This window comes from Mixophyes fleayi, chromosome 5 (genome assembly GCF_038048845.1).
Source record: "Mixophyes fleayi isolate aMixFle1 chromosome 5, aMixFle1.hap1, whole genome shotgun sequence".
NCBI lineage: Eukaryota > Metazoa > Chordata > Amphibia > Anura > Limnodynastidae > Mixophyes > Mixophyes fleayi.
This window is the reverse complement of record NC_134406.1, coordinates 56,082,003-56,102,144: the sequence shown is the minus strand read 5'-3', so window position 1 is coordinate 56,102,144 and position 20,142 is coordinate 56,082,003. Positions and strand designations below refer to the sequence as shown.

Sequence of the window (20,142 nt, the reverse complement as noted above, 5' to 3'; positions counted from 1 at the left end):
TCATATAGTCTTTGGTTTGGCCACTTCCACTTGTCCACATATCTGTGGTTAAGTGGACAGTGGGCAGAATGGCATTTTTCAGCGCAATCTCTACATTTTTACACACTATTTGGTATAGTTGTGGAATTGCTTTACGGGAGAAATGGTGTCGCAATGGAATTCTGTAACGCAGACACAAAACCTCAATTAACTGTGAAAAACCAGCTGCGTTTATTGCGGAGATTGGACGCAGATCTAACACTAACATTGCAGCCATGGCGTCTGTGATTCACTTGGCGACTGGGTGACTGCTGTCATATTTGCTTCCCCTCGCAAATGATTGTTTCACAGTTAATTGCTGAAATGTAGGACTGCTCATTTTCTTGACCTGCCTCTGGGATGACGATTCACCCCCAGCAACAGCAGCAGCAGTGGGACTAACGCTTTCTTCAGAGGAATCAATAATAGTGCAGGAGTCATCCAGCCTTAAGTGGAATGCCGGGCTAACTCCAAGCGCTACTGAGGATATTGATGAGGATGGTGTGGTGGGTGTATTTTGTAGCTGTCGGGATGTCAGTGAGCGGAGGATCTTAGCTGATGATGGAGTGCTTGTAATTTTTTGGGAAGAACTTTCAGCTTTTCCCAACACTTTGCCATGAACTCTCGTTAAATGGCGTAACATAGACGAGGTTCCAAGATGGTTAAGGTCCCTCCCTCGACTGACTGTGGCTTGACATACACTACAAATGGCTATACAATTGTTGTCTGGATTTGGGTAGAAATAATTCCACACATAAGAAGTGGATTTTTTTGTTTTATGCCCAGGCATGACAATGGCCTTTTTCTTGTCACGTGCCAGAACTGCTGCCACTGGTGCAGGACTTACACAAACAACCTCATCCTCATCAACATCCTCATTAGCGCCCTCGTCGCCTACACAAATCTCCTCCTCATCCTCTTCTAATTCCAAAGTGGCATCCTCAATTTGTGTATCACCGGCTACACTCGGGCTATTAAGGCACACATCAGCAGAATGCTCACGATTAGACATCCCACTGTTGGATGGACTCTCCACAGGGATTGGTGTCATTTGTGAATCAGAGCAAACATTATCTTCTAGTGCCTTACTGTTATCTTGCAGCTCGGCTTTGACGCGTAACAGTAGTTGTGCACCAATTGTCGGCTCGGTAACTTTTTGGGATCTGCCACTAATAGCCAAAGGTGAAGGCCTCATTCTCTCTTTGCCACTGCGTGTGTAGAATGGCATGTTGGCAATTTTTATTTTATCAGCACTTAACTTTTGCTCAGTAACACTTCTTTTTCGCTTCAACACAGTAAAAATTTTTGGGGATTTTGTTTTTTGGACTGATTTCGAAACACTCTGTAGTTTGACATCGCCTTGCCCAGATGACGTACTGGAAACACTAACATCAGGACTGGTGACAGAACCTGGTTGCTCATTCTGATCATATGTGGACTGCTTTGAATCCATTCTGAGCGCAAAGCACTTGTAGTGGTAAAAATTATTTGGTAAGATACTGCTGACAAATATGACTTTTGACAGCCAGAAATATTTATGCACAATTATGGGGGACACCCTAAAAGCACTGGGGAGTGCTAAAAATTATTTGGTAGATACTGCTGACAGATATGACTTTTGACAGCCAGAAATATTTATGCACAATTATGAGGGACACCCCAAAAGCACTGAGTGCTAAAAATGATTTGGTAGATACTGCTGACAGATATGACTTTTGACAGCCAGAAATATTTATGCACAATTATGGGGGACACCCCAAAAGCACTGAGGGGTGCTAAAAATTATTTGGTAGATACTGCTGACAGATATGACTTTTGACAGCCAGAAATATTTATGCACAATTATGGGGGACACCCCAAAAGCACTGAGGAGTGCTAAAAATTATTTGGTAGATACTGCTGACAGATATGACTTTTGACAGCCAGAAATATTTATGCACAATTATAGTGGACACCCCAAAAGCACTGGGGAGTGCCAAATATTACAAAAATAAAATAAACCTCTATCCTCCTCTCTTCTCTAGCGATTTTTGTTACAGCAATTGGAATAAGAATATTGTAATCTCTGTCCCTGCTCTAATCAGCCTGTGACTACACCCTGCTCTCTCCCTCTGTCAAATGGCGATGGATTGCTGTGGAGGCGTGTATTTATAATCTTCAAGTATCACGAGAACCGAGCCACGAGATCCGACGACGTCACGATGACGTTCGGCCTCGATTTGGATTCGGAGTGGGCGGGGTAGCTCGGTACTCGGATACCCAAAGTTCGGGTGTGTTCGGTTCTCGGGGAACCGGACCCGCCCATCTCTAATTGTAAAGCTGTTACTAGAATGCTCTTTCTGATGCATAAAAGACACTAGAATGCTCTCTGCATTGTACATAGGTCACTAGAATGCTATCTGTATTGTACGGATATTGCCAAAGTGCTCCCTCCAGGGGCGCACAGAGGATTTTTCAGGGGGGGTTTCCTCCACCCCCGAAAAAAACAAACCCTAGAGACGTGCTGCGCAAGCATCAGCGGCGGTGCTGTATACAATACAGCACCGCTGCGGACGCTTCTTAGACAGCGCCGCAGCTGCTGTATACTACAGTGCCGATATGCAGGGCACTTTTTTAGCGGATAGGGGGGGGGGTTTCTGGAGACCCAGAAACCCCCCCCTGCGTGCGCCACTGTCCTCTGTGTATGGAGGCCACTAGAATATTCTCTGCGTTGTACAGATATCACTAGAATGTTCTATGCATTGTGGGTTACTAGAATGATTTCTGTACTGTATAAGGATCACTAGAATAGGCTATATATTGAATACTAGTCAGAAGGGACTTTGTCTGAATATAGCTCTTTGAAATAACAATTGTCCATATATTTCAAGGACGGCACACACCTATTTTTTTGTTGATAGAAAAGCCAAGAGCACTTGGCAGGGGCGCACGGAGGATTTTTAAGAGGGGGTTTCCCCTCCACCGAAAAAAAAAAAAAAAAGCGAAAGAGCTGCCACATACAGCAGCTCCGTATAGGCAGCACTGTACTATACAGCAGCCGTGGCGCTGTCAAAAAAGCGTCCGCGGCGGTGCTGTATACAATTCAGCACCGCCGCGGACGCTTCTTTGACAGCGCCGCGGCTGCTGTATAGTATAGTGCCGCTATGTAGGGCACTTTTTTAGCGGAGGGGAGGGGTTTCTGGAGGGGTTTCTTATCGCATGGATAAGGATTGATGTATTTCTCAAATTTATGAAAAATGGATCACAGAAACAGCAGTTCCGAAAAACTGCTGTTTCTGTGATATAAAAAACATACTCACCACTGCCTCTTCGGTCGTACTTTCTTTTCTTCATGCTACTGCGCATGTGCCGTCCGGAGAGCTTGAGGCTGTGACAGGGAGGGATCACAAGATCACTCCCTGCGCATGCGCTGTCCAGCTCTGCTCTCCGGAGCAAAGCTGGACATAACGAAGAACAGAAGTTTTACCAGCATTTCGGATTATGTATGCCAGCCTCAGCTGGCGTACATTAACACAACAAGTTTCCGAAAAATTAGATTGTGGCCAGGAGCAGTCACCATTCTGTTGAATGGTGACTGCTCGCAAAAACGATCAGGAGTGCAAAGCAGCGATGCACCTTTAATAAATTTGCGGAGAGCACATTGTGGCCTAATTTACACGGTAAGTGCACGATAGTGCACTACCGTGCTTTCTTAAATATACCCCTTAGTCTGTAAGGTCCAATGGGGCAGGGACTGATATGAGTGAGTTTCCTGTACAGTGCAGTGGAATTAGTGGCGCTGTATAAATAACTGATGATAATGTTCCAACACATTATAGAGAACACCCGATAAATAATACAGGTCAATCAGCTCCCTCAAATAAATGTTATTTACCGTTTTTACAGTTGGCACCATGTATTAACAAGAAATCCTCATCAGTCAACAAAATGTTATCACAGCAGGAAGGGTACCCATGTTATAATTATATAGCATATTACATTACCATGTAAGCAGCAGTTAGTGCAAGCGCTTTCATTGTGATAGAAATAGTAGTAAGACAGCTTATTTTATATCGTCCAATACAGTATTTTATATTGCTAAAAGCCCATCGGCATTTCTAGTGCACAAAGATGGTTACAGACAGCTGTAATTTCCTATAGATTTAGCATCTGGACAATGCTATCTGGATGGCAGGAGGCAGCGCCACTGCACAGCGCTGTTTACAAGAGGGACTTCAGCCTTCAGCCTCCCCGTTCTACACAGCTTGGGGGCGTGTCTACGTGACGTCAGTCAAGTGCTAAACGCGCTCATCGGAACTCTGGTTTGAAGAGTACCCTGGGTCACGTGATACCCGTTGATTGACAGCTCCCGAGGAGAAGAGACAAGAGCGAGGGTGCGGGAGGCTGAGTCTCTGCCAGCAATGTCATGCTGCATCCCTGGGTGACCATTCTGGACTCGGATCGGCTGCTCTTCCTCCAGCCTTTTGTGGTTTCTTCTGGGACCTTTTCGGCGAGAGCACCAGTAGGGAGGGATCCACTTCCTTTCAAATGCTCGGAAACTTTGTTGTGCGGATCCGAACCGGCCCGTCCAGTTAGGGAACACCTCCACTCTTCACTCCGCATTGTGTGAGTACTTTCATTCTCAGTTGATATTGACATTGATTTATTTCTAGTATGTCTCCGGTCTTCTGATGTACAAAGGATCACACCCAGTTTCTGTCATATCCCAAAAAAACCTCCATCATTAGTGCCACATCCCAGCACAGCTTTTGTTTTCACGTTCCAGTAGTGGGGATGCCCCATAAGCAGACAGTTTATGTGAGACTGAGTGTTGCGTGTACTACAGGGTGATATTAGGACGTGGGCACTTTACAGTTGTATTTTGTGTTGTACATCTTCGTCTGTTGAGGAAGTTGTATATGTCTAGTAATACTCTCCTTGTATTAAATGCTTGGACAGTGTTTGATGTGGTGGAATTCACAGCTTGTGCCTCCTTGAGTCAGATTATGTTCCTGCTACTTCATCTTTTATAGGTTTGCATATTAAAGGATGTTAAACTATAAAATGCAGGTCACTTATGTTCATTGTACATCTAACTTGCCATGAGACACACTATAAATGTTTGTTAGTTTCATCAACTACTTTGGTTAAGTTAAAAAAATAAATAAAAAAAAATTCACCCATCATCCCTGGAAATCTTATATGGTCTCTGCAAATCATATTTTACAATGAGCTTTTGATGAGACCTGTCTCATGGCGAGTAGTCTCAGATGGTGGTTGCTTTTGGATCATTGGGATTTAAAGGTAATAACTGTGTTTTTTGTTTTGTTTTTATTCACATATTGCTTACCAGTGGGGCATGGTGTTTCTTTCTCATCCTAATGACAAAACCCCCCAAATCAGACTTGCTTGCAATTGTGTTCCAGAATAAGGCTGGGTAGACACTACAGGCTTTCCACAAGATTATTGTGCCATTCACTTAATAAATGACTGTTAGGTCTGATATTGCATTAATGTGTATGCTCCCACGATCGTGCTTTATTGTACCAAAGCCCATTGCATCGTTTCGTTTGTATAAATGGACTAAAGATTTCTATGAATGATATTGGGCAATTTCTGCAGTGTGTATGCATTCACATCCAGAAGTGTAGGCAGATTTCCATAGAATATACAAAGTCATAATTTTTTCAGCAGATGTTTTGACAGATGAAGAGCACAGATTTAAAGGTAAATAGTGTATACACATAAATCAGTATGCTGATCAGGACTTTCAGTTGTTGGTAAAATCGTTAGAGAAATTGCATCTGGAGTAATTTTCTGTAGTGTGTACCTAACAACTAACTTAGTTTCTGTAAAAGTGTACAATATTTGTATGGAAAGAGTTAACAAAAATGGAATGCAATCAATAGCTACATATCTGATCTAGCTACACTAAGCGGTGATTGCAAAGTACAATTTTGCTCTCTGAATGGTAGCCAAGAATTAGTGGAAATTGGGTGGGGGCATGTTCTCGACAGGCATTCAGCTTTTTGACTGAAATTAATTTCTTAGCGCAGACATAGGGTCACCAGAAGGCCATCAATCGGTCATGTTGATAGACCTTTAAACCCCATTAGTGACTTGATTGCATGAAGGCATTTTAAGAGGCTCTTGGGAAGCTGTGTTTTAATTTAGTTTCATTTTGTGGGGTTTCCTGAAAGTATCACTGACAACCAGGAGGTTTTGCAGCGGCTGGAAGCAGATCCCTTTCATAGATTATTCACAAATGAGCAGTAGAATGGAAACTGGTTTAGCAAAGTGGTGCACTAGTTATGAACGCACAGATGTGCAAAGAAAATGACCCGTTTCATTCTGTATAACCTAAACACTAGGGATTGTGCAAAAGCTCTGTTTGCATACACAAATAATGTTGCTATCAAATAATCTCATAATTGACCCGAGTCATAAGTTGTTGGGTAGCATTTAAGTAAAATAGTCTTATTGTACTTTGTCTTCATCCCTTTTTTTTCCTTTGTAACTAAATGTGAATATTGACAGTATACAGATACAATCCATAAGGTAAAAGCAATGCTCACACTTTGGAACTGCAAATACAGCATGTACTTGTTATTTGTCTAAATATTTGACATTGCGACTTGTCTCCAAGGAGTTTCTGCCTATTGGCTTGAGGAAACATTAGTACAAATCCCACAATATGTTTAAATATCCTAATCTTCAAAACCAGTTTTGTATTTCCTGAATGTTGGATTGGAGAAACCTGATTGTGCCTTCATGTTGTAGGTGTAATTTAAAAAATAATAGAAGATTTTCTCATGCTCTCAATTATATTTTGGCATGCTTTTCATGTGTACTTTCACAATATTAAACTTTCATTGTTTTCTGTTGCCATTGTTCTGTAAATTGATGCTTGCAATTTGTTTTGATTTATGCATCTCTAAGGTCATGCTGTTCTTTATTTTAAGTAGTATGTATTAAAAGGAAAATATACCTTGTATGCTTACAGTCTTGAAAGTGTCTTTGATTAAGTGAATCACGTTCTATCTCGCATGTGTTTGTGTTATATACAGTCATGGCCAAAAGTTTTGAGAAGGACACAAATATTATTTTTCACAAAGTCTGCTGCCTCAGTTTTTATAATGGCAATTTGCATATACTCCAGAATGTCATGAAGTGATCAGATGAATTGCAATTAATTTCAAAATCCCTCTTTGCCATGACAATGAACTTTATCACAAAAACAACATTTCCACTGCATTTCAGTCCTGCCACAAAAGGAGCGGCTGACATCAGGTCAGTGATTCTCTCGTAACACAGGTGAGGGTGTTGATGAAGACGAGGCTGGAGATCACTCTGTCATGCTGATTGAGTTAGAATAACAGACTGGAAGCTTTAAAAGGAGGGTGGGGCTTGAAATCATTGTTCCTATGTTAACCATGGTTGACTGCATGGAAACACATGCATTCATCATTGCTTTGCACAAAAATGGCTTCACAGGCAAGGATATTGCTGCTAGTAATATTGCACCTAAATCAACCATTTATCAGGTCATCAAGAACTTCAAGGAGAGAGAATCAATAGTTGTGAAGAAGGCTTCAGGGCGCCTAAGAACATCCAGCAAGCGCCAGGACCGTCTCCTAAAGTTGATTCAGCTGCGTGATCGGGGCATCACCAGTGCAGCACTTGCTCAGGAATGGCAGCATGCAGGTGTGAGTGCACGCACAGTGAGACGAAGGGCTAGATTTACTAAGCTGTGGGTTTGAAAAAGTGGGGAAGTTGCCTATAGCAACCAATCAGATTCTAGCTTTCATTTATTAAGTACCTTCTACAAAATGACAGCTAGAATCTGATTGGTTGCTATAGGCAACATCCCCACTTTTTCAAACCCGCAGCTTAGTAAATCTAGCCCGAAGTCTTTTGGAGGATGGCCTGGTGTCAAGAAGCCCAGCAATGAAGCCAATTCTCGCCAGGGACATACTGATATTCTGCAAAAGATACAGGGATTGGACTGCTGAGGACTGGGGTAAAGTTATTTTCTCTAATGAATCCCCTTTCAGATTGTTTGGGGCATCTGGAAAAAACGCTTGTCCGGAGAAGGAAAGGTGAGTGCTACCATCAGTCCTGTGTCATGCTAACAACAAAGCATCCTGAGACCATTCATGTGTGCGGTTGCTTCTCGGCCAAAAGAGTGGGCTCACTCACAGTTTTGCCTAAGAACACAGCCATGAATAAAGAATGTTACCAAAACATCCTCCAAGAGCAACTCCCAACTATCCAAGAACAGTTTGGTGACGTACAATGTCATGATGGAGCACCTTGCCATAAGGCAAAAGTGATAACTAAGTGGCTTGGAGATCAATACATTAACATTTTGGGTCCATGGCCAGGAAACTCTCCAGACTTTAATCCCATTGAGAACTTGTGGTCAATCCTCAAGAGGCAGGTGGACAAACAAAACCCACAAATTCTGACAAACTCCAAGCATTGATTAGGCAAGAATGGGCAGCCATCAATCAGTATGTGGCCCAGAAGTTGGCAGCATGCCAGTGCGGATTGCAGAGGTCTTCAAAAAGAGGGGTCAACACTGCAAATATGACTTCCTGACCAGGGCACTATTTGTGTGGAGTTTGCATGGGTTTCCGCCCACACGGTCCAAAAACATAACTGCAGATTCATTGGCTGCTGATTTTAAAATGGGCCCTAGTGTGTGTGTGTGTGTGTGTGTGTGTGTGTTGGGGAACGTATAGTGTAAGCTCCGTGCGGCAAGGACTGATCTGGATGGCAAATATTCTTTGTACAGCGTTGAGTAATATTATTATTATTATTATCGTTTATTTGTTAGGCGCCACAAGGTTTCCGCAGCGCCGTACACAGTACGAACAGTAGACTATATAGGGTAAAACAGAACAATAAACACAAAGTACCAGTACTCCAGAAACTCCAGGCAGGCAAATACAGTAGAGACGGAGCGGAAGAACAGGTATGGAGACAGAAAGGAAGGGGGGCCCTGCTCATACGAGCTTACATCCTAAGGGAGGGTAAACAAATCAGGCACAGAAGGGAGCCAGTGAAGCAAAGGGGAGAGAAAAAAGGGGCCAGGGCAGAAACAGAAGAGATGAGAGGTTAAGTGGATGGTTGGTAGGCCTTGAGGCACAGGTGAGTTTTAAGTGCCCGCTTGAAGGAGCACAGATTGGGAGAGAGACGGATGGAGCAAGGGAGGTCGTTCCAGTGAAGGGGGGCAGCGCGGGAGAAGTCTTGGATTCTGGAGTGGGAAGAGGTGATCAGAGTGGAGGAGAGGCGGCGATCATTGGCCGAGTGCAGGGAGCCGTCGGGAGTGTGAATGTTGAGGAGGTTAGAGATGTAAGGGGCAGTAGACTGGGAGAGAGCCTTGTAGGTGGTGGTAAGGAGTTTGAAAAGGATTCTGAAGGGGAGGGGGAGGCAGAGGAGGAGCGGCGTGAGAGGAAGATGAGTCTCGCAGCCGCATTGAGTATAGAGCGGAGGTGGGAGCAGGGGAGGCCAGTAAAGAGGAGGAGTAGTAAGGAGGAGGTGGCACTATATAGATAAATGATAATAAAATACATTTAAAGTTAAGATTGTAGTTTTATTGCATATGATGGTGTTAATGCATCATACTTTTTTGTACTTTAATGCTCCTCCTATTCCTTTACTTTTAACAAATGTTTACATGGTTTCGTTTTTTCAAATCAAAATAAGAAAAACTGTATATTCCTTATTGAAAGCGCTCAAAATCATTAATACAGTTATTGTAGATGGGGGGAGAAAAGTCAAATAATTCACAATTCCAAATGGCTTTCATACATTGCCACTTGCTTAACTGTAGTTTGTTTGTTATAAATTAACATGTAGCACAATTTGAGCTGTAATTATAAAATCTTCTCCTGTTGGTTTGATGATGGTGGGTGAAGGGTGATGTACCTTTCCCATACAGCATTCCCTCCAAATGCCATACGGACAGGAGGATTTTTGTGTATTTTAATGTGACTAGAGTGTGTATTTTTCCAATGATTGTAGATGGGCGTAAATATGCTTAAACCAGTTTTTCCCCCAGGTTGGACATACACTTTAAAATCTGAGACTTTAGTGTCTAGAGTAAAATGGGAAATTCTATAAGGTAGATTGAGTATATATCCAGAAGAGACTGGAATTAATTCCTATTGGCTGAATAAAAGGCAAGTAGAACTGAATTCTAATGGACAAGAGTAGATGTATTGAGCAGGTCATTGGCTAAACATTAGACATATTTATGGTTCTTTACTATCAAACTGCAAATGTAAGCAATAGTTTCAATGTTCTGTAAACTGATATGGGGCAATTTGCCCAATATTGCTGTATGTACATTCTTTATAATTCTTGTGATGCCTTATAATGCAGTGTAAAGTGACTGGATCATTATTGAAGATGCCCATAATGTGAATGGACTCCTGTCTGTCTGCGCAGGTTCACATGTCGTTAGAAGCTATCTAGCCATTCAGCTCGTTCTCATCCAAGCAGAGCAAACAGGATCAACCTAGGTGTGTGGCCAATCTATTGTGCTCAGTATTGATCAAAGTTAAATTGCTCATTGGTTTCCCTGAGCTACCTGATAATTTTAGTAAATGGTACTGTCGGCTGCAAATATCTGATTACAAAGAACATCTTTTTGTGTAAAGCGGTTAGAATTTTGGTACAAAGCAGCACCTGGTGCAGTCTGAGGGATTTCTGCAATTCTGACCACACACACACACACACACACACACACACACACACCCTATATTTATTGAACAGTCACTATCTACTGTGAAATATCACACAATGCTGTTTATTTCTTATAAGTAGATAAATCAAGTAGTTCTATATCAGCAGCACATAAAATCACTTCATTGTATGTTATCTGTGTGCAGCCACTTTTACTTATTTGAATAAGCGAGACTGTCCTGGCATGCATTTGGGTACTTGGAAATACTCAACGTCAATGTTACATGGGCTATTTTAAGGAAGCGTGACTTTACTAACATGATATTTCATAGCAAACAGCAGGGTTCACTGACACACAAGTGAGTAGTATTTTCAATATATTATCAGCAGGTGCTGTCAAATAGAGAAATATAGACTTCTAATCACTCGAATAAAACTTGCATTTACAGAGTAATATAATATTTTAAAGAGCAAGTGAAGATATGTATCCAAGTATAAGGATCCCTTGGTTACAGATGAGACAATCACACCACTAAGAATAGCTAGTTTAGTTGTTGCCTGATAAGAACACTTTAGAACGCCTCTTCAGCAGTTAGTTTTGTTGCTGCAGTGGCCAGTTGATCAACAAGTCAATGGGTGGGCCAAATAATATATTGTGCAAACCTTGCTTATCACTAGTTATGTTCTGAACACCAATGCAAATTAATATATATTAAATGCTACTCTCTTCATGATGCCACCATTGGTATTTTACCTCTGTGATTGTCTAGCTCTAGTTTTCAGTAGGGGTGTGCATCGGCCACTTTTGGTGTTTTGGGTTCTGATTAGCTTGAGGTTTTGGGTTCTGATTTGTTTTGCCAAAACACCCCACGAAAGGTTTTGGTTCTGATTTTGGGTTTTGGGTTCTGATTTTTATTTTTTATTTTTTTTTTCACTCCTACACTATTATTAACCTCGATAACATTCATTTCCACTAATTTCCAGTCTATTCTGAACACCTCACAATATTTTTAGTCCAAAAGGTTGCACCGAGGTAGCTGGATGTCTAAGCTAAGCGACACAAGTGGGCGGCACAAACACGTGGCCCATCTAGGAGTGGCACTGCAGTGGCAGACAGGATGGCAGTTTGCTAGAGGTGCAAGATGGAATTGTCCTTTGGCCCTCCCACCCACCCTGATGTTGTTGAAATAGGACATTCGCACTTTAACAAACCAATCAGGAACAGTGAACGTAGTTTAATCTCTGGTACTAATATTTCTGGACTGCAGCAACAGTGAACGTAGTTTGAAATAGCAGTACCTATTTTTTGGTACAGCAGCAACAGTGAACATAGTTTGAAATAGCAGTACCTAATTTTTGGTACAGCAGCAACAGTGAACGTATTTTTATATATTGCAGTACTAATATTTCTTGACTGCAGGAACAGTAAACCTATTCATATATTGCAGTAGAAATTTTTATAGACTTTTTTTTATATTTTTTTTAATTATTTTTGTATATTTTTTTTTTATAATTTTTTAATAATTTTTAAATAACAATGGCCTTAGCAGGACACAGCACCACTGGACTCAGCAGTACAGGACACAGCACCACTGGACTCAGCAGGACAGAGCACAGGATCTCCCAAATAACCACTGAAAAAATAACTAAGCAGGACAGGGGCTCCCAAACAACCTCCCTCCTCAGTGATCGCAGGCAGAATGAAGATGGCGGCCGCGAGCGGGGAATTTATGACATCCGAGTCTCGCGAGATCCGACGCGAGACTTGGATGTCATAGCCTCGTTTTGGATTGCTTTGGCGGCCGGAAGTACCTGAACAGTGCTCGGATCCCGTCGGATCCGCACTGTTCGGGTGGGCTCGGATTACCGAAATCTGAGCCCGCTCATCTTTAGTTTTCTTTTCTTTCTCATCTTTAGTGTGTTTGTCAACACCTCTAGTAGTATTTTGAAGCCCACTGCTTATGTTAAAATGCCTTTGGAATGGTGAACTCGTCAAGCTCTTAGTTTAGTAACATATTTTGCATAATCAGATACTGAAAGTTTCTTATCGTCGTGCTGCTTCCTCCAGCCGGAGCGTCCCAGAAGCTGCTACCTGGAGCAGTTTATCCACAGGCCCCCTGTTCTACTCACAGCTCTAGCTGACAAATGGGACAGGAGTGTGAATTGACCAATCATAAGCTGCAATCAATAAATTGAGGCTTGTGATTGGTTCTCTTGCTCATCCCCGCTGACCACCATTTTAAAGTTGCGAACAGCTTTAATGCTAGAGGGAAAGCTGATCAAACAATATCTGAAGCCTTTGTAAATGGCTTTATTCTAGTTTTGGATGCAATTGTAGGCTAAAGGAGTCTGCCTGAAACCTACAGGTAGAATTTACAGAAGTGAAACCTCCAGGATTCCACATTGTATCTGTGCAAGTTCATTTTTCTCTGTACTGTGTTAATAATAGCCTGGGTTTTTGTTGTATAAGCTGTGAGTGTTTTAAAGGTGTGTCTGCATGTGTAAGAGGTAGCTATGTAAATTACAGAAAAAGCAATACAAACATTTTAAACCATATCCCTACTTGTATCTGGGAATATGCATTTTCTGGTGTATATTGATGGCTTGCATAGCAGTAAATGGTAGTTTAGCAATGATTACCAATTTGCTATTCAATTCTTCTGATCTACAGACCACTCATTGAAATTAGGGGGCAGCAGCACCTCTTAATACTTCTGTGTTCACTAAAGCAATGCTGGAGAAGTGCTCAGCGTGGATCTTTCATGTTGGTAATCGGGGAACTTTGCTTGCCATGATCTATTCTCTTGGCTTATATATTCAATTTTATTTAACATAATACATGTGCAGACCTTCTACAACAGGATAAAGGGGGGTTTTCACCTACAGTTGACTTATTGGTTTGTAGATGTTCTCATGCACCTTTTTATATAAATAAAATACATTCATTAAATAATTAGAATTTGTTTTAATACATATATAAATGTATCAGACTATGGAATCCTCTATGTAGCTGTGAAGAAGGAAAACACGATCTATGTAGAGGACTGTTCTTTGTTTGAGGCTTAAATGTGCAAAATACAGACAGTCTGATTTAGAGCTAGGAGTAAATCCAGCTAGATGTTGCTTTGCAGAAGGGGAAAAGCTTAAAATGTGCTGAGAGATACAGTTGGGAGGGGTTGCATCCTAGCTCATCTCTAAATTATCTCAGTGTAAAAATACAGCTGCCCAGTATTTGTATGCTACATGCACAAGCAGGAAGTATTTTCCATGCATGCAGAGAAACAAACCCCCTTAATTTGCACCTCTTGCAATGCAACTTATTTTGTCCATTTGCAAACTTACACCCTTCGCCTGATTGGCTCTGAACTCTAAATGAGGCCCAATTCCCTATCCTATCTATAGCCTTATATATATATATATTAGTAGTAGAGCCATTTGTAACCTTTGCATTCTAGCTGGACAAATATTCAATATGATGTAGCACTTACTCTTGTGTATCAAACCATTGTTCCATAGATTGTAAACATGCGAGCAGGGCCCTCTTGCCTCTACGTATGTATGTATTACCCAGTATTGTTTTATTACTGTTTGTAAAGCGCTATGGAATCTGCTGGCGCTATATAAATAAATGTTGATGATGATCTTGTTAATGCTTTTTCAATATCAATCTCCAATTGATGCTTGCTTTACAAAAGAAATATATTATATTTACGGTCTATGTTTAAACGTCTGATATTTATTCTAATTTTAAAAGAAAACAAACAAAAAACCCAAAACACTACCCAAAGTACTCCACCCCTCCCCAATCTTGTGTGTGTGTGTGTGTGTGTATAATATATATATATATATATATATATTATATCTCCTATCTATCTAGAAGCAAAACTGTACACTTCAATCTGCAGTGTAGACCTCTGGTTATAATTACCGCTATTAAGCAGCATTTTTTTATTTTTTTTTGCAGAAACTTATTTTGAAATATGCAAGACCTTGAGATCATCTTAAATGGAGAAATGCCCAGTATGCTTCAGTGACTCATTATAAATATTAGTAATACAATCATTAGACACAAAGCCAAGCTTTTCACTGCAGTCATCACTGATAGCCATACAATGTTAACATCATCATCATCATCATCATCATCATCATTTATTTATATAGCGCCAACATATTCCGTAGCGCTTTACAATTGGGGACAAACGTAATAAACTAATAAACAAACTGGGTAAAACAGACAAAGAGGTGAGAAGGCCCTGCTCGCAAGCTTACAATCTATGGGAACATATTTTATGTATGCCCTTACTAACACTTTAGTATTATTTTAGTCTGTGTTGTGTGTGTTTGTTTTTTTTTGTATTTTGTGAGCAGACTGGTTGCTTTTTGTTTTTTAAATATATGTTCTTTAGATTGTCCTTGCTAGTAGATTTGTGTAACTTTTTATTGATGCAAGATTGTGTAGCAAGAACAAAGCGTTGTGTAATTTCATATTGAAATTCTGTCTGTTTCCATCGTGACAGACATGTACAGACTGAATCATTTCTATTTCCTGTGTATTATGGATAGAACGTAAATGTTATATAGCACTATGCTCTTGTCTATAGCCACTGTAAAGCTATGGTAGCCACTGTAAAGCTATGGTAGCCACTGTAAAGCTATGGTAGGAACACTGTTGGTTTAGATGAGGCTGAGGTCCTTTTATATATCCTTGACATGTATAAAGTGCTGAATTATTAAGTTTGGCTTTAGGGTAATGTCACATAGCCATTTATTTAACATCAGCTTTATTGTATGTCTTGCAAAATAGTATTTTCCCCTCTGCTGAAAGATAACTGTGTATACATAGAGCTGTCGCTTATTTTGAGAGGGAAATATTGTTTCTTGTGTTGCAAATCTCTGCAACTATGTTGTATAGTAGTGGTGTTTTTGTAACATTTGATGCAGTCATTAAAATGGGAAGTCATTTGGGTAATGGTGTCTGTGGTCACCAGTGCAGACCAAAGGCATTCTACTCCATGGGGTCTGCAGATGAAGTTGTGGCAGGATGTGGATGAATGAGCTGTTCTGTTTTTCTATGTAATAGTCTGGGTGCATTCATTTTCCTGCTATAATGCACATTTACCTGGAAATACATTTTCTATGTAGTGCCCCCACCCCCCCTCCTGTGAATAATAGTTAAAGAATTAAAAAGTACAAAATGGCAGTTGCACTGTATAAAATAAGTGTCGGTAATCTTGTCCGAAAGAAATTGGATAATTGTGTGTGGGGGGGGGGGGGGGGGTTGTTCTCACATTATACTTTTGTTATGTAACCCTCTTGATGGACAGTCCTGGGAACCTTTCTAAAGGTTTGTTCCCATTGGTGTGGCCTATATTCACATTTCAAAAGCATTATTATTTGTGATGCACTTCTACATGTGCTTTTGCTGTACTGTACTGTTTAATTTATGTTTTTGGCTGGAAACGTCAATCAAAGAGAGATCTTGTATTTTTTTCAGAAGTGTATTTAACAATTTACCAATAATTTCTATTGTACGAAGTGTTTTTATCACATAAAAAGTAGAACTGGCTGCATTTAGCATATCGTGTGTAAACTAGCTCATAGAGGGTAATTTGTTTTAATTTCACACTTTACCCATGGTTTTTTTCTAATGTGCAAGAAAATGCCTGACCCTGAAATAGCTGGTAGTAGAGTGTGGTTTTGTGACTGAAGTACCACATTCACTACATATCTCAAAAGCAGGTTTGACTTCAGCATTTTATTTTCTTTGTTATCTTTTTATAATTTGTTATGTTTCAAATCAGCGGGTACAAATTGATGTGGCGATCACACCTCCTACACAGGGAGGCAATGCCTAATGGGTGTAGCTTATAAAACAAACAACTACATTTTAATTGGACGCAATAGGGTATATTTACTAAACTGCTGGTTTGAAACAGGTTGCCTATAACAACCAATTAGATTCCAGCTGTCATTTTGTAGAATGAATGAATGAAAGCTAGAATCTGATTGATTGCTACATCTCCACCTTTTCAAACCTGCAGTTTAGTAAATATATCCTAATGTCATAAATTCAGATTATCTATGGCCTGTTTAAGGTTTTAGAGAACCAGTGTACAAAAATATCTATAAAGGTCTTGGTTGTGATCTGTCAGTTTTCTTGACATTATTTATGACTTTTGTTTTAAAATGTATTTTTTTTTAATATTTAAAAATTGTTTTAAATAAAATCCCTCTTTGGTCCTTAATGTGAGTTGCTTTGGAGAAGTGCCATTATGAGCTACAGGAAATGGGAGACACAGGTTACAAAGAGGGCTAGTAGCAGAGTGCATGACAATCTAACAGAATAAAAAGTGCATTAAACCGTTTATAGAAAAGAAACAAAATAAGTAGATAAAGTTGCTCCTCTATCGTAATAAATAAGAAGCTGTAACATACATACAGGGTTGCTTAAGCAGGGCCAGAAAGTCTGAGATGCACGTTTTCTCTTACTTTTAATTTAATGTGTCCCCAATCTCTGTCTTATGTAGGTTTTTATAATAGGAATAGCTACTATAATACTTCTGTTCTGCAGATTCTCCCTGTCATGGTGTACATGGATTGTGATTGTTCCAGCTCTGTTGCTTTTAATAGTGTTTGCTCCTCAATACGAATGTCATATACACAGAAAGTCCACAAGGTGTGAATGGTATCCACGGCTGCCTGGCAGTCATGGGGGGGGAGGGATTCAAATTAATGCCTGACCCCACTGGGATAACATCTAGGGTAAGTTCTTCTATTGTGAAAAACACGCTTGGCATCGTTCAGTGCATTTATTATTAAATAATTAATAACCCTTTTAATTTTAGTTGGAAGCAGAGCATCTGTTTTGGAGTTCACGGTACCTGAAAACATGTCTTTAGTGTTAATGGTAATATGGCATGTGATCCTCAACTACCAGAACTGCTTCATGAGGTATTCACCTAGACAGCCCCCTTTCCAAGGAACTAGATATGTGTTTCATTGTATTCCACTTCCCCCCAAGACTTATGCTTGAGTAGTAGCAGCTGTTGATAACCCTAGTGCCAGTGGAGTGAACAGAACACAGAAGGAGTTAGTGAGCTACCTAGAGATGGTAACAGAAGCAGTAACAGAGTACCGGATTGACTAGGATTAATGCAGATTCCTAAATCAAGCCAAAGTCAAGAGCAGGAGAAGACAGCAATTCTGTTTAAACAATCCAAGTCTAGCACTGAGAGACCAAATCAGGTCAGGATATAAAAGTCAACTAGGTCAAGCAGGAATAATCACCAGCATTGGCGAACAACAGGAAGAGGCCTATAAACCCAATAGGACCCATTGAGAGTTTGCAAGGTGATTAGCTGCTCAAGTGCAGCAACTGATTAAGAGCAAGTAGAGAGGTGACAAGCTGAAGGCTGAGAAGAAGCTGGTTGTAATTTACATAGCAACCAGCTGGAACCAAAATAGTCCTGGCTGCTTCAGAAGGAGAGGACACCAATGTGGTCATTAGGCAATCAGTCCAGCATGTAGCAGTGAATGTCCTGCAACCATATATGCAGGAATGCTGGCAACTGATCCAGTGTGCAGCAGGGATTTCTTAGAACGTCAGGGTGCAATCTGCACTGTTGGGGTCGGGGGAATCTGGTTACTGTTGCCTCACCGCACCGGGGTCATGAGTTTGATTCCCGACCATGGCCTTATCTGTGCGGAATTTGTATGTTCTAACCATGTTTGTGTGGGTTTCCTCCGGGTGCTCTGATTTCCTCCCACAGTCCAAAAAGATACTAGTAGGTTAATTGGCTGCTATTAAGTTGACCCTAGCCTTTCTCGGTCTGTGTGTGTGTGTATATTAAGGATTTAGTGAGTGAGTTCTGTGCTGTGAAATTAGTGGTGCTATATAAGTAGCTGATGATGACTAAAAATGCAGAAGAATGGAGATGTGCAGGATGATAATTGGGGAGGGGGGGGGGGTATTGCAGGCAAATTCTGCCCATGGCAATACCTCAGCCCAGTTGTTATGAAGGTGTGAAGCATTACACCTAAAATATTGTATAAGGACCTGATTGACCTTATACAGAAAAGTAACTTGAGATACTTCAAATTCGCATTTTTTACAGTTTTGCAAAATTTATTTTCTCAACTTCTGAAGAACTGCCTTGACATGACAGTGATGTTGTGACAAAGAACGAGAATATATTAGGATGACGTCCAGATACACCACGAAGTATCTTCCCAGTAATTCTCTCATGTCATTAATCAGTTCTTGAAATACATCGGGGACATTACTTAGCCCGAAGGTCATGACAAGGTATTCATAATACCTTGTATGTGTACTAAACTTTCTTCTACTCATCCCCCTGATGAATAAATATGAGGTTGTATGCTCCTATGCTCTTCTGAGATCTATCTTAGTAATGATTGTTGCTCCCTTTTAATTGATTACATACTTTGGGAATGAGTGGGAGAGGATATAGTTTTTAATGGTTACCTGATTCAGTCCTTGTAATCAACAGTCTTAAACCCCCATATTTTCTGGCCACTAAGAACAGGCCAGCACCTGAAGTAGACTTGGAAGACCTGATAAAACCTTTGGCGAAATTTTCAAAATTTGTAATCTTTTACAGCTTTTAGTTTTGCTGAAGCAAGGTTAAATAGTTGGCCTATAGGTAGTGTAGCCCCTGGCATGAGATCAATGATGCAGTCATATGTTCTATGGAATGGAAATGAATCTGCTACTTCCTTACAGAAGACACCTGCAAAATCCTGATATGCAGGAGATATGGAACTAGACAAAGAAGTGGCCAGACAGGATAGTAAACAGGATTCTCTCCAGTGAATCTGTGATTATATTGAAACAAGTCACAGGGAGCCCAAAATTATAGGATAATTATGAGACCTGACAATATAAAAGGAGATATTCTGAGTGCAAGCATCCCACCCGTAAGATGATAGGGGTGGTTTTTAGCCTTCTAGGTCCTTCAGGAATCAAGTCCCATCCAATTCCAAGACAAAGACTGAGGTTTCCAGAAGTACCGTGGATATCTTAAGTTTCTGTACCACGTCCTGACCAGTGAAGGTTCCTGCTGCTGTGCTATCCACTAGAGCAGCTGTGGGAAAATGTGCCAGGTGAAAAGAAATTTCATCAGCGATCTGAAGGGAGTTGGTGGTCGGTAAGTTGGTTTAGCCTAGGAAAAGCTGCCATCATTTCCTAGGCCTTGAATTTTCCAGACTTCTTTGGTCATTCTTGTTCTGAATGTCCCTTGCTGCCAATATACAGACATAACCCTTGGGATAGTCTCCTGACTCTCTCTTCTGAGGAGATGTAAGTACCTCATTGCATGGGTTCAGGACTGTCCCTATTAGCGAGTGGAGGAAAAGAATTAGTGATAACCGCTAATGACTCCTTCTGGTGGCGTTCCATGTGTCGCCTGTCTGATGCGTTTGTCTATTAGTATA

General features: G+C 40.7%; 1 protein-coding gene across 4 annotated transcripts in view; it reads left to right on the top strand.

Annotated features, from left to right (window-relative positions):
- The first annotated feature begins 4,283 nt into the window (after positions 1 to 4,283).
- HYCC1 (hyccin PI4KA lipid kinase complex subunit 1) overlaps positions 4,284 to 20,142 on the top strand; it is a 77,048-nt gene continuing 61,189 nt past the window's right edge. For 2 of the 4 annotated variants that reach the window (XM_075212220.1, XM_075212219.1), the window contains exon 1: positions 4,284 to 4,623. The gene's annotated coding sequence lies outside the window, so the exon portion shown is untranslated. The remainder of the gene's footprint in view (positions 4,624 to 20,142) is intronic. The other 2 variants (XM_075212217.1, XM_075212218.1) reach the window with 1 other exon arrangement.